Source organism: Hyla sarda, unplaced genomic scaffold, assembly GCF_029499605.1.
Source record: "Hyla sarda isolate aHylSar1 unplaced genomic scaffold, aHylSar1.hap1 scaffold_488, whole genome shotgun sequence".
Classification (NCBI taxonomy): Eukaryota; Metazoa; Chordata; class Amphibia; order Anura; family Hylidae; genus Hyla; species Hyla sarda.
The window spans coordinates 111380-127363 of NW_026610500.1; the positions used below are offsets into that span (position 1 = coordinate 111380).

Here is a 15984-nt window from a genome sequence, read left to right on the forward strand (position 1 = left end):
GTGATAACTGTGAAAGGGGAGGAACCAACGCTGTCCCCTTCACATGCACCATCACTACTTGTAGGAAGGGAGGCTGGCTGGCAGCCTCCCATACACACTCTGGCTGGGTGGCAGTCACCCACCAGTACACACAGCAGACCCTAAACCAATATCATTATTGCTAAGCAGGAAGATGGGAGTCCATTTTACTCTGATGGACCATTTTTAAATGCAATCCATAACCTGGCTTTGGCAGGAACCCTTCTTACTCCTCCTACTTGCATTTGATACTGGGTTTAGGATCTGCATAGGAAACACACACACACACACACACAAGCACACACTTACCTGTGTTGCCTGCTGACGCCTCCTTGGCTGTCCCCAAACGGTATAAAACCAACAGCCACGGGAAGCTGTAAGGATAGAGGACATACCTGCATCCTATTGGACTCACTTGTCTTGGTTAAATCCAGCTTATTTGAAAACCTATGGATCTGCTGCTTCTGCTCATGGCAGTGCTGCTTCTGACAAGGCTGTTCTTTGGTGGGCCTAGGTGACATCACAATCTCCATGGTTACATACACAACAAAGGTCAGATGTTGTTTACACCTGGCCATGCCAGTGGTATTGAGTAGCATATCACAGTGCTAAGGGTCCTGGATGCAACAATCTTTCAATGGGGAATAGCCGCACTGAGTTTGTCAAGTGCACCCATGTTTGCAACTCCAACAATACACACATATGTATGTATGTATGTATGTATGTATGTATGTATGTATGTATCTATCTATCTATCTATCTATCTATCTATCTATCTCTTTCTCTCTTTCTATATGTATATATATATATATATATATAGAGAGAGAGAGAGAGAGAGAGAGAGAGAGAGAGAGAGAGAGAGAGATGGAAATACTTTTTTAAACATGTTTTCACCTTTTTTTTTAACCTTCTTTTTTTCTTCTCTCCATGTTTTCCTTCTTTCCTCCTTTTTTCCTATGCTGCTGCTTCTTATTTTTCTTCTTTTTCAGACCCTATCATTGCACTATTGCTTATTCAATACCACCAGCAGATGGAGACACTATATTACAACATTAGTTGTGAGCAGCAGTTTGTACAAACAAATGCCTCATAGCTGATGTCCTATCCATTATTGCAATGGATGGTTGGCTGGCAACATTTGTTTTTATTATTCCAATACCACAGTACCAATGCATGGTCAATCAACAGCAATGACACCCCCATGTCAATTAACAAGATTCAGCACCAACTACCTGAAAGACAGCTACCTATCATGTCATGTCCAACCTGCACAGGTGTGCTGGTTGCTGAGCTTATTCAATTAAAGAGGACATTCAGCAGCAGCAGTCCTGTGCCTGGTCGCTCCAACAGGGGCCAGACACAAGCGGCACCACCTATTGTCTTTTGCCTGCAGTAAGGGCCCACTGGACTAGCCAGCAAGCAGCTGCAGCAGTAAATAAACAGGTAATCTTTCTTTCCAACACTGAACCCTGGTGGTGCACTTAATATATGCTACCAGATAGGGGACATATCAGATATTAAACTGATATAAACAGACACCACATTTGATACCAGCCAAAAGGAAGAATGAGAAGTGATAACTGTGAAAGGGGAGGAACCAACGCTGTCCCCTTCACATGCACCATCACTACTTGTAGGAAGGTAGGCTGGCTGGCAGCCTCCCATACACACTCTGGCTGGGTGGCAGTCACCCACCAGTACACACAGCAGGCCCTAAACCCATATCATTATTGCTAAGCAGGAAGATGGGAGTCCATTTCACTCTGATGGACCATTTTTAAATGCAATCCATAACCTGGCTTTGGCAGGAACCCTTCTTACTCCTCCTACTTGCATTTGATACTGGGTTTAGGATCTGCATAGGAAACACACACACACACACACACACACAAGCACACACTTACCTGTGTTGTCTGCTGACGCCTCCTTGGCTGTCCCCAAACGGTATAAAACCAACAGCCACGGGAAGCTGTAAGGATAGAGGACATACCTGCATCCTATTGGACTCACTTGTCTTGGTTAAATCCAGCTTATTTGAAAACTTATGGTGCTGCTGCTTCTGATCATGGCAGTGCTGCTTCTGACAAGGCTGTTCTTTGGTGGGCCTAGGTGACATCACAATCTCCATGGTTACATACACAACAAAGGTCAGATGTTGTTTACACCTGGCCATGCCAGTGGTATTGAGTAGCATATCACAGTGCTAAGGGTCCTGGATGCAACAATCTTTCAATGGGGAATAGCCGCACTGAGTTTGTCAAGTGCACCCATGTTTGCAACTCCAACAATACACACATATATATGTATGTATGTTGTATGTATGTATGTATGTATGTATGTATGTATGTATGTATGTGTATCTATCTATCTATCTATCTCTTTCTCTCTCTCTCTCTATATGTATATATATATATATATATATATATATATAATTTTTTTTTCTTTTAAATATATATATATATATATACATATATAGAGAGAGAGAGATGGAAATACTTTTTTAAACATGTTTTCACCTTTTTTTTACCTTCTTTTTTTCTTCTCTCCATGTTTTCCTTCTTTCCTCCTTTTTTCCTATGCTGCTGCTTCTTATTTTTCTTCTTTTTCAGACCCTATCATTGCACTATTGCTTATTCAATACCACCAGCAGATGGAGACACTATATTACAACATTAGTTGTGAGCAGCAGTTTGTACAAACAAATGCCTCATAGCTGATGTCCTATCCATTATTGCAATGGATGGCTGGCTGGCAACATTTGTTTTAATTATTCCAATACCACAGTACCAATGCATGGTCAATTAACAAGATTCAGCACCCACTACCTGAAAGACAGCTACCTATCATGTCATGTCCAACCTGCACAGGTGTGCTGGTTGCTGAGCTTATTCAATTAAAGAGGACATTCAGCAGCAGCAGTCCTGTGCCTGGTCGCTCCAACAGGGGCCAGACACAAGCGGCACCACCTATTGTCTTTTGCCTGCAGTAGGGGCCCACTGGACTAGCCAGCAAGCAGCTGCAGCAAATAAACAGGTAATCTTTCTTTCCAACACTGAACCCTGGTGGTGCACTTAATATATGCTACCAGATAGGGGACATATCAGATATTAAACTGATATAAACAGACACCACATTTGATACCAGCCAAAAGGAAGAATGAGAAGTGATAACTGTGAAAGGGGAGGAACCAACGCTGTCCCCTTCACATGCACCATCACTACTTGTAGGAAGGGAGGCTGGCTGGCAGCCTCCCATACACACTCTGGCTGGGTGGCAGTCACCCACCAGTACACACAGCAGACCCTAAACCCATATCATTATTGCTAAGCAGGAAGATGGGAGTCCATTTCACTCTGATGGACCATTTTTAAATGCAATCCATAACCTGGCTTTGGCAGGAACCCTTCTTACTCCTCCTACTTGCATTTGATACTGGGTTTAGGATCTGCATAGGAAACACACACACACACACACACACACACACACACACACACACACAAGCACACACTTACCTGTGTTGCCTGCTGACGCCTCCTTGGCTGTCCCCAAACGGTATAAAACCAACAGCCACGGGAAGCTGTAAGGATAGAGGACATACCTGCATCCTATTGGACTCACTTGTCTTGGTTAAATCCAGCTTATTTGAAAACCTATGGATCTGCTGCTTCTGCTCATGGCAGTGCTGCTTCTGACAAGGCTGTTCTTTGGTGGGCCTAGGTGACATCACAATCTCCATGGTTACATACACAACAAAGGTCAGATGTTGTTTACACCTGGCCATGCCAGTGGTATTGAGTAGCATATCACAGTGCTAAGGGTCCTGGATGCAACAATCTTTCAATGGGGAATAGCCGCACTGAGTTTGTCAAGTGCACCCATGTTTGCAACTCCAACAATACACACATATGTATGTATGTATGTATGTATGTATCTATCTATCTATCTATCTATCTATCTATCTCTTTCTCTCTTTCTATATGTATATATATATATATATATAGAGAGAGAGAGAGAGAGAGAGAGAGAGAGAGAGAGAGAGAGAGAGAGAGAGAGAGAGAGAGAGAGAGAGAGAGAGAGAGATGGAAATACTTTTTTAAACATGTTTTCACCTTTTTTTTTAACCTTCTTTTTTTCTTCTCTCCATGTTTTCCTTCTTTCCTCCTTTTTTCCTATGCTGCTGCTTCTTATTTTTCTTCTTTTTCAGACCCTATCATTGCACTATTGCTTATTCAATACCACCAGCAGATGGAGACACTATATTACAACATTAGTTGTGAGCAGCAGTTTGTACAAACAAATGCCTCATAGCTGATGTCCTATCCATTATTGCAATGGATGGTTGGCTGGCAACATTTGTTTTTATTATTCCAATACCACAGTACCAATGCATGGTCAATCAACAGCAATGACACCCCCATGTCAATTAACAAGATTCAGCACCAACTACCTGAAAGACAGCTACCTATCATGTCATGTCCAACCTGCACAGGTGTGCTGGTTGCTGAGCTTATTCAATTAAAGAGGACATTCAGCAGCAGCAGTCCTGTGCCTGGTCGCTCCAACAGGGGCCAGACACAAGCGGCACCACCTATTGTCTTTTGCCTGCAGTAAGGGCCCACTGGACTAGCCAGCAAGCAGCTGCAGCAGTAAATAAACAGGTAATCTTTCTTTCCAACACTGAACCCTGGTGGTGCACTTAATATATGCTACCAGATAGGGGACATATCAGATATTAAACTGATATAAACAGACACCACATTTGATACCAGCCAAAAGGAAGAATGAGAAGTGATAACTGTGAAAGGGGAGGAACCAACGCTGTCCCCTTCACATGCACCATCACTACTTGTAGGAAGGTAGGCTGGCTGGCAGCCTCCCATACACACTCTGGCTGGGTGGCAGTCACCCACCAGTACACACAGCAGGCCCTAAACCCATATCATTATTGCTAAGCAGGAAGATGGGAGTCCATTTCACTCTGATGGACCATTTTTAAATGCAATCCATAACCTGGCTTTGGCAGGAACCCTTCTTACTCCTCCTACTTGCATTTGATACTGGGTTTAGGATCTGCATAGGAAACACACACACACACACACACACACACACACAAGCACACACTTACCTGTGTTGTCTGCTGACGCCTCCTTGGCTGTCCCCAAACGGTATAAAACCAACAGCCACGGGAAGCTGTAAGGATAGAGGACATACCTGCATCCTATTGGACTCACTTGTCTTGGTTAAATCCAGCTTATTTGAAAACTTATGGTGCTGCTGCTTCTGATCATGGCAGTGCTGCTTCTGACAAGGCTGTTCTTTGGTGGGCCTAGGTGACATCACAATCTCCATGGTTACATACACAACAAAGGTCAGATGTTGTTTACACCTGGCCATGCCAGTGGTATTGAGTAGCATATCACAGTGCTAAGGGTCCTGGATGCAACAATCTTTCAATGGGGAATAGCCGCACTGAGTTTGTCAAGTGCACCCATGTTTGCAACTCCAACAATACACACATATGTATGTATGTATGTATGTTGTATGTATGTATGTATGTGTATCTATCTATCTATCTATCTATCTATCTATCTATCTATCTATCTCTTTCTCTCTCTCTATATGTGTATATATATATATATATATATATATATAATTTTTTTTTCTTTTAAATATATATATATATATATATATATAGAGAGAGAGAGAGAGATGGAAATACTTTTTTAAACATGTTTTCACCTTTTTTTTACCTTCTTTTTTTCTTCTCTCCATGTTTTCCTTCTTTCCTCCTTTTTTCCTATGCTGCTGCTTCTTATTTTACTCCTTTTTCAGACCCTATCATTGCACTATTGCTTATTCAATACCACCAGCAGATGGAGACACTATATTACAACATTAGTCGTGAGCAGCAGTTTGTACAAACAAATGCCTCATAGCTGATGTCCTATCCATTATTGCAATGGATGGCTGGCTGGCAACATTTGTTTTAATTATTCCAATACCACAGTACCAATGCATGGTCAATCAACAGCAATGACACCCCCATGTCAATTAACAAGATTCAGCACCCACTACCTGAAAGACAGCTACCTATCATGTCATGTCCAACCTGCACAGGTGTGCTGGTTGCTGAGCTTATTCAATTAAAGAGGACATTCAGCAGCAGCAGTCATGTGCCTGGTCGCTCCAACAGGGGCCAGACACAAGCGGCACCATCTATTGTCTTTTGCCTGCAGTAGGGGCCCACTGGACTAGCCAGCAAGCAGCTGCAGCAAATAAACAGGTAATCTTTCTTTCCAACACTGAACCCTGGTGGTGCATTTAATATATGCTACCAGATAGGGGACATATCAGATATTAAACTGATATAAACAGACACCACATTTGATACCAGCCAAAAGAAAGAATGAGAAGTGATAAATGTGAAAGGGGAGGAACCAAAGCTGTCCCCTTCACATGCACCATCACTACTTGTAGGAAGGGAGGCTGGCTGGCAGCCTCCCATACACACTCTGGCTGGGTGGCAGTCACCCACCAGTACACACAGCAGACCCTAAACCCATATCATTATTGCTAAGCAGGAAGATGGGAGTCCATTTTACTCTGATGGACCATTTTTAAATGCAATCCATAACCTGGCTTTGGCAGGAACCCTTCTTACTCCTCCTACTTGCATTTGATACTGGGTTTAGGATCTGCATAGGAAACACACACACACACACAAGCACACACTTACCTGTGTTGCCTGCTGACGCCTCCTTGGCTGTCCCCAAACGGTATAAAACCAACAGCCACGGGAAGCTGTAAGGATAGAGGACATACCTGCATCCTATTGGACTCACTTGTCTTGGTTAAATCCAGCTTATTTGAAAACCTATGGATCTGCTGCTTCTGCTCATGGCAGTGCTGCTTCTGACAAGGCTGTTCTTTGGTGGGCCTAGGTGACATCACAATCTCCATGGTTACATACACAACAAAGGTCAGATGTTGTTTACACCTGGCCATGCCAGTGGTATTGAGTAGCATATCACAGTGCTAAGGGTCCTGGATGCAACAATCTTTCAATGGGGAATAGCCGCACTGAGTTTGTCAAGTGCACCCATGTTTGCAACTCCAACAATACACACATATGTATGTATATATGTATGTATGTATGTATGTATGTATGTATCTATCTATCTATCTCTTTCTCTCTTTCTATATGTATATATATATATATATATATATATATATAGAGAGAGAGAGAGAGAGAGAGAGAGAGAGATGGAAATACTTTTTTAAACATGTTTTCACCTTTTTTTTTAACCTTCTTTTTTTCTTCTCTCCATGTTTTCCTTCTTTCCTCCTTTTTTCCTATGCTGCTGCTTCTTATTTTTCTTCTTTTTCAGACCCTATCATTGCACCATTGCTTATTCAATACCACCAGCAGATGGAGACACTATATTACAACATTAGTTGTGAGCAGCAGTTTGTACAAACAAATGCCTCATAGCTGATGTCCTATCCATTATTGCAATGGATGGTTGGCTGGCAACATTTGTTTTTATTATTCCAATACCACAGTACCAATGCATGGTCAATCAACAGCAATGACACCCCCATGTCAATTAACAAGATTCAGCACCCACTACCTGAAAGACAGCTACCTATCATGTCATGTCCAACCTGCACAGGTGTGCTGGTTGCTGAGCTTATTCAATTAAAGAGGACATTCAGCAGCAGCAGTCCTGTGCCTGGTCGCTCCAACAGGGGCCAGACACAAGCGGCACCACCTATTGTCTTTTGCCTGCAGTAGGGGCCCACTGGACTAGCCAGCAAGCAGCTTCAGCAGTAAATAAACAGGTAATCTTTCTTTCCAACACTGAACCCTGGTGGTGCACTTAATATATGCTACCAGATAGGGGACATATCAGATAGTAAACTGATATAAACAGACACCACATTTGATACCAGCCAAAAGGAAGAATGAGAAGTGATAACTGTGAAAGGGGAGGAACCAACGCTGTCCCCTTCACATGCACCATCACTACTTGTAGGAAGGTAGGCTGGCTGGCAGCCTCCCATACACACTCTGGCTGGGTGGCAGTCACCCACCAGTACACACAGCAGGCCCTAAACCCATATCATTATTGCTAAGCAGGAAGATGGGAGTCCATTTCACTCTGATGGACCATTTTTAAATGCAATCCATAACCTGGCTTTGGCAGGATCCCTTCTTACTCCTCCTACTTGCATTTGATACTGGGTTTAGGATCTGCATAGGAAACACACACACACACACACACACAAGCACACACTTACCTGTGTTGCCTGCTGACGCCTCCTTGGCTGTCCCCCAAACGGTATAAAACCAACAGCCACGGGAAGCTGTAAGGATAGAGGACATACCTGCATCCTATTGGACTCACTTGTCTTGGTTAAATCCAGCTTATTTGAAAATTTATGGTGCTGCTGCTTCTGATCATGGCAGTGCTGCTTCTGACAAGGCTGTTCTTTGGTGGGCCTAGGTGACATCACAATCTCCATGGTTACATACACAACAAAGGTCAGATGTTGTTTACACCTGGCCATGCCAGTGGTATTGAGTAGCATATCACAGTGCTAAGGGTCCTGGATGCAACAATCTTTCAATGGGGAATAGCCGCACTGAGTTTGTCAAGTGCACCCATGTTTGCAACTCCAACAATACACACATATGTATGTATGTATGTATGTTGTATGTATGTATGTATGTATGTATGTGTATCTATCTATCTATCTATCTATCTATCTCTTTCTCTCTTTCTATATGTGTATATATATATATATATATAGAGAGAGAGAGAGAGAGAGAGAGAGAGAGAGAGAGAGAGAGAGAGAGAGAGATGGAAATACTTTTTTAAACATGTTTTCACCTTTTTTTTTAACCTTCTTTTTTTCTTCTCTCCATGTTTTCCTTCTTTCCTCCTTTTTTCCTATGCTGCTGCTTCTTATTTTTCTTCTTTTTCAGACCCTATCATTGCACTATTGCTTATTCAATACCACCAGCAGATGGAGACACTATATTACAACATTAGTTGTGAGCAGCAGTTTGTACAAACAAATGCCTCATAGCTGATGTCCTATCCATTATTGCAATGGATGGTTGGCTGGCAACATTTGTTTTTATTATTCCAATACCACAGTACCAATGCATGGTCAATCAACAGCAATGACACCCCCATGTCAATTAACAAGATTCAGCACCCACTACCTGAAAGACAGCTACCTATCATGTCATGTCCAACCTGCACAGGTGTGCTGGTTGCTGAGCTTATTCAATTAAAGAGGACATTCAGCAGCAGCAGTCCTGTGCCTGGTCGCTCCAACAGGGGCCAGACACAAGCGGCACCACCTATTGTCTTTTGCCTGCAGTAGGGGCCCACTGGACTAGCCAGCAAGCAGCTGCAGCAGTAAATAAACAGGTAATCTTTCTTTCCAACACTGAACCCTGGTGGTGCACTTAATATATGCTACCAGATAGGGGACATATCAGATATTAAACTGATATAAACAGACACCACATTTGATACCAGCCAAAAGGAAGAATGAGAAGTGATAACTGTGAAAGGGGAGGAACCAACGCTGTCCCCTTCACATGCACCATCACTACTTGTAGGAAGGTAGGCTGGCTGGCAGCCTCCCATACACACTCTGGCTGGGTGGCAGTCACCCACCAGTACACACAGCAGGCCCTAAACCCATATCATTATTGCTAAGCAGGAAGATGGGAGTCCATTTCACTCTGATGGACCATTTTTAAATGCAATCCATAACCTGGCTTTGGCAGGAACCCTTCTTACTCCTCCTACTTGCATTTGATACTGGGTTTAGGATCTGCATAGGAAACACACACACACACACACACACACACACAAGCACACACTTACCTGTGTTGTCTGCTGACGCCTCCTTGGCTGTCCCCAAACGGTATAAAACCAACAGCCACGGGAAGCTGTAAGGATAGAGGACATACCTGCATCCTATTGGACTCACTTGTCTTGGTTAAATCCAGCTTATTTGAAAACTTATGGTGCTGCTGCTTCTGATCATGGCAGTGCTGCTTCTGACAAGGCTGTTCTTTGGTGGGCCTAGGTGACATCACAATCTCCATGGTTACATACACAACAAAGGTCAGATGTTGTTTACACCTGGCCATGCCAGTGGTATTGAGTAGCATATCACAGTGCTAAGGGTCCTGGATGCAACAATCTTTCAATGGGGAATAGCCGCACTGAGTTTGTCAAGTGCACCCATGTTTGCAACTCCAACAATACACACATATGTATGTATGTATGTATGTAATGTATGTATGTAATGTATGTATGTATGTATCTATCTATCTATCTATCTCTTTCTCTCTTTCTATATGTATATATATATATATAATTTTTTTTTCTTTTAAATATATATATATATATATATATATATATATATATATATACATATATAGAGAGAGAGAGAGATGGAAATACTTTTTTAAACATGTTTTCACCTTTTTTTTTAACCTTCTTTTTTTCTTCTCTCCATGTTTTCCTTCTTTCCTCCTTTTTTCCTATGCTGCTGCTTCTTATTTTTCTTCTTTTTCAGACCCTATCATTGCACTATTGCTTATTCAATACCACCAGCAGATGGAGACACTATATTACAACATTAGTTGTGAGCAGCAGTTTGTACAAACAAATGCCTCATAGCTGATGTCCTATCCATTATTGCAATGGATGGTTGGCTGGCAACATTTGTTTTTATTATTCCAATACCACAGTACCAATGCATGGTCAATCAACAGCAATGACACCCCCATGTCAATTAACAAGATTCAGCACCCACTACCTGAAAGACAGCTACCTATCATCTCATGTCCAACCTGCACAGGTGTGCTGGTTGCTGAGCTTATTCAATTAAAGAGGACATTCAGCAGCAGCAGTCCTGTGCCTGGTTGCTGCAACAGGGGCCAGACACAAGCGGCACCACCTATTGTCTTTTGCCTGCAGTAGGGGCCCACTGGACTAGCCAGCAAGCAGCTGCAGCAGTAAATAAACAGGTAATCTTTCTTTCTTTCCAACACTGAACCCTGGTGGTGCACTTAATATATGCTACCAGATAGGGGACATATCAGATAGTAAACTGATATAAACAGACACCACATTTGATACCAGCCAAAAGGAAGAATGAGAAGTGATAACTGTGAAAGGGGAGGAACCAACGCTGTCCCCTTCACATGCACCATCACTACTTGTAGGAAGGTAGGCTGGCTGGCAGCCTCCCATACACACTCTGGCTGGGTGGCAGTCACCCACCAGTACACACAGCAGGCCCTAAACCCATATCATTATTGCTAAGCAGGAAGATGGGAGTCCATTTCACTCTGATGGACCATTTTTAAATGCAATCCATAACCTGGCTTTGGCAGGAACCCTTCTTACTCCTCCTACTTGCATTTGATACTGGGTTTAGGATCTGCATAGGAAACACACACACACACACACACACACACACACAAGCACACACTTACCTGTGTTGTCTGCTGACGCCTCCTTGGCTGTCCCCAAACGGTATAAAACCAACAGCCACGGGAAGCTGTAAGGATAGAGGACATACCTGCATCCTATTGGACTCACTTGTCTTGGTTAAATCCAGCTTATTTGAAAACTTATGGTGCTGCTGCTTCTGATCATGGCAGTGCTGCTTCTGACAAGGCTGTTCTTTGGTGGGCCTAGGTGACATCACAATCTCCATGGTTACATACACAACAAAGGTCAGATGTTGTTTACACCTGGCCATGCCAGTGGTATTGAGTAGCATATCACAGTGCTAAGGGTCCTGGATGCAACAATCTTTCAATGGGGAATAGCCGCACTGAGTTTGTCAAGTGCACCCATGTTTGCAACTCCAACAATACACACATATGTATGTATGTATGTAATGTATGTATGTATGTAATGTATGTATGTAATGTATGTAATGTATGTATGTATCTATCTATCTATCTATCTCTTTCTCTCTTTCTATATGTATATATATATATATATATATATATATATAATTTTTTTTTCTTTTAAATATATATATATATATATATATATATATATATATATATACATATATAGAGAGAGAGAGAGATGGAAATACTTTTTTAAACATGTTTTCACCTTTTTTTTTAACCTTCTTTTTTTCTTCTCTCCATGTTTTCCTTCTTTCCTCCTTTTTTCCTATGCTGCTGCTTCTTATTTTTCTTCTTTTTCAGACCCTATCATTGCACTATTGCTTATTCAATACCACCAGCAGATGGAGACACTATATTACAACATTAGTTGTGAGCAGCAGTTTGTACAAACAAATGCCTCATAGCTGATGTCCTATCCATTATTGCAATGGATGGTTGGCTGGCAACATTTGTTTTTATTATTCCAATACCACAGTACCAATGCATGGTCAATCAACAGCAATGACACCCCCATGTCAATTAACAAGATTCAGCACCCACTACCTGAAAGACAGCTACCTATCATCTCATGTCCAACCTGCACAGGTGTGCTGGTTGCTGAGCTTATTCAATTAAAGAGGACATTCAGCAGCAGCAGTCCTGTGCCTGGTCGCTGCAACAGGGGCCAGACACAAGCGGCACCACCTATTGTCTTTTGCCTGCAGTAGGGGCCCACTGGACTAGCCAGCAAGCAGCTGCAGCAGTAAATAAACAGGTAATCTTTCTTTCCAACACTGAACCCTGGTGGTGCACTTAATATATGCTACCAGATAGGGGACATATCAGATAGTAAACTGATATAAACAGACACCACATTTGATACCAGCCAAAAGGAAGAATGAGAAGTGATAACTGTGAAAGGGGAGGAACCAACGCTGTCCCCTTCACATGCACCATCACTACTTGTAGGAAGGTAGGCTGGCTGGCAGCCTCCCATACACACTCTGGCTGGGTGGCAGTCACCCACCAGTACACACAGCAGGCCCTAAACCCATATCATTATTGCTAAGCAGGAAGATGGGAGTCCATTTCACTCTGATGGACCATTTTTAAATGCAATCCATAACCTGGCTTTGGCAGGAACCCTTCTTACTCCTCCTACTTGCATTTGATACTGGGTTTAGGATCTGCATAGGAAACACACACACACACACACACACACACACACACACACACACACACAAGCACACACTTACCTGTGTTGCCTGCTGACGCCTCCTTGGCTGTCCCCAAACGGTATAAAACCAACAGCCACGGGAAGCTGTAAGGATAGAGGACATACCTGCATCCTATTGGACTCACTTGTCTTGGTTAAATCCAGCTTATTTGAAAACTTATGGTGCTGCTGCTTCTGATCATGGCAGTGCTGCTTCTGACAAGGCTGTTCTTTGGTGGGCCTAGGTGACATCACAATCTCCATGGTTACATACACAACAAAGGTCAGATGTTGTTTACACCTGGCCATGCCAGTGGTATTGAGTAGCATATCACAGTGCTAAGGGTCCTGGATGCAACAATCTTTCAATGGGGAATAGCCGCACTGAGTTTGTCAAGTGCACCCATGTTTGCAACTCCAACAATACACACATATGTATGTATGTATGTATGTTGTATGTATGTATGTATGTGTATCTATCTATCTATCTATCTATCTCTTTCTCTCTCTCTATATGTGTATATATATATATATATATATATATAATTTTTTTTTCTTTTAAATATATATATATATATATATATATATACATATATATAGAGAGAGAGAGATGGAAATACTTTTTTAAACATGTTTTCACCTTTTTTTTACCTTCTTTTTTTCTTCTCTCCATGTTTTCCTTCTTTCCTCCTTTTTTCCTATGCTGCTGCTTCTTATTTTACTCCTTTTTCAGACCCTATCATTGCACTATTGCTTATTCAATACCACCAGCAGATGGAGACACTATATTACAACATTAGTCGTGAGCAGCAGTTTGTACAAACAAATGCCTCATAGCTGATGTCCTATCCATTATTGCAATGGATGGCTGGCTGGCAACATTTGTTTTAATTATTCCAATACCACAGTACCAATGCATGGTCAATCAACAGCAATGACACCCCCATGTCAATTAACAAGATTCAGCACCCACTACCTGAAAGACAGCTACCTATCATGTCATGTCCAACCTGCACAGGTGTGCTGGTTGCTGAGCTTATTCAATTAAAGAGGACATTCAGCAGCAGCAGTCCTGTGCCTGGTCGCTCCAACAGGGGCCAGACACAAGCGGCACCATCTATTGTCTTTTGCCTGCAGTAGGGGCCCACTGGACTAGCCAGCAAGCAGCTGCAGCAAATAAACAGGTAATCTTTCTTTCCAACACTGAACCCTGGTGGTGCATTTAATATATGCTACCAGATAGGGGACATATCAGATATTAAACTGATATAAACAGACACCACATTTGATACCAGCCAAAAGGAAGAATGAGAAGTGATAACTGTGAAAGGGGAGGAACCAACGCTGTCCCCTTCACATGCACCATCACTACTTGTAGGAAGGGAGGCTGGCTGGCAGCCTCCCATACACACTCTGGCTGGGTGGCAGTCACCCACCAGTACACACAGCAGACCCTAAACCAATATCATTATTGCTAAGCAGGAAGATGGGAGTCCATTTTACTCTGATGGACCATTTTTAAATGCAATCCATAACCTGGCTTTGGCAGGAACCCTTCTTACTCCTCCTACTTGCATTTGATACTGGGTTTAGGATCTGCATAGGAAACACACACACACACACACACACACACACACAAGCACACACTTACCTGTGTTGCCTGCTGACGCCTCCTTGGCTGTCCCCAAACGGTATAAAACCAACAGCCACGGGAAGCTGTAAGGATAGAGGACATACCTGCATCCTATTGGACTCACTTGTCTTGGTTAAATCCAGCTTATTTGAAAACCTATGGATCTGCTGCTTCTGCTCATGGCAGTGCTGCTTCTGACAAGGCTGTTCTTTGGTGGGCCTAGGTGACATCACAATCTCCATGGTTACATACACAACAAAGGTCAGATGTTGTTTACACCTGGCCATGCCAGTGGTATTGAGTAGCATATCACAGTGCTAAGGGTCCTGGATGCAACAATCTTTCAATGGGGAATAGCCGCACTGAGTTTGTCAAGTGCACCCATGTTTGCAACTCCAACAATACACACATATGTATGTATGTATGTATGTATGTATGTATCTATCTATCTATCTATCTATCTATCTATCTATCTATCTCTTTCTCTCTTTCTCTCTTTCTATATGTATATATATATATATATATATAGAGAGAGAGAGAGAGAGAGAGAGAGAGAGAGAGAGAGAGAGAGAGAGAGAGAGAGAGAGATGGAAATACTTTTTTAAACATGTTTTCACCTTTTTTTTTTAACCTTCTTTTTTTCTTCTCTCCATGTTTTCCTTCTTTCCTCCTTTTTTCCTATGCTGCTGCTTCTTATTTTTCTTCTTTTTCAGACCCTATCATTGCACTATTGCTTATTCAATACCACCAGCAGATGGAGACACTATATTACAACATTAGTTGTGAGCAGCAGTTTGTACAAACAAATGCCTCATAGCTGATGTCCTATCCATTATTGCAATGGATGGTTGGCTGGCAACATTTGTTTTTATTATTCCAATACCACAGTACCAATGCATGGTCAATCAACAGCAATGACACCCCCATGTCAATTAACAAGATTCAGCACCCACTACCTGAAAGACAGCTACCTATCATGTCATGTCCAACCTGCTCAGGTGTGCTGGTTGCTGAGCTTATTCAATTAAAGAGGACATTCAGCAGCAGCAGTCCTGTGCCTGGTCGCTCCAACAGGGGCCAGACACAAGCGACACCACCTATTGTCTTTTGCCTGCAGTAGGGGCCCACTGGACTAGCCAGCAAGCAGCTGCAGCAGTAAATAAACAGGTAATC

The 15984-nt window shown here is 42.5% G+C and overlaps 1 pseudogene; it reads right to left on the reverse strand.

The window, feature by feature from the left end:
• Window positions 1–14389: 14389 nt before the first annotated feature.
• LOC130336649 (U2 spliceosomal RNA) lies at window positions 14390–14492 on the reverse strand (annotated as a pseudogene).
• Between the last annotated feature and the right edge of the window lie 1492 nt (window positions 14493–15984).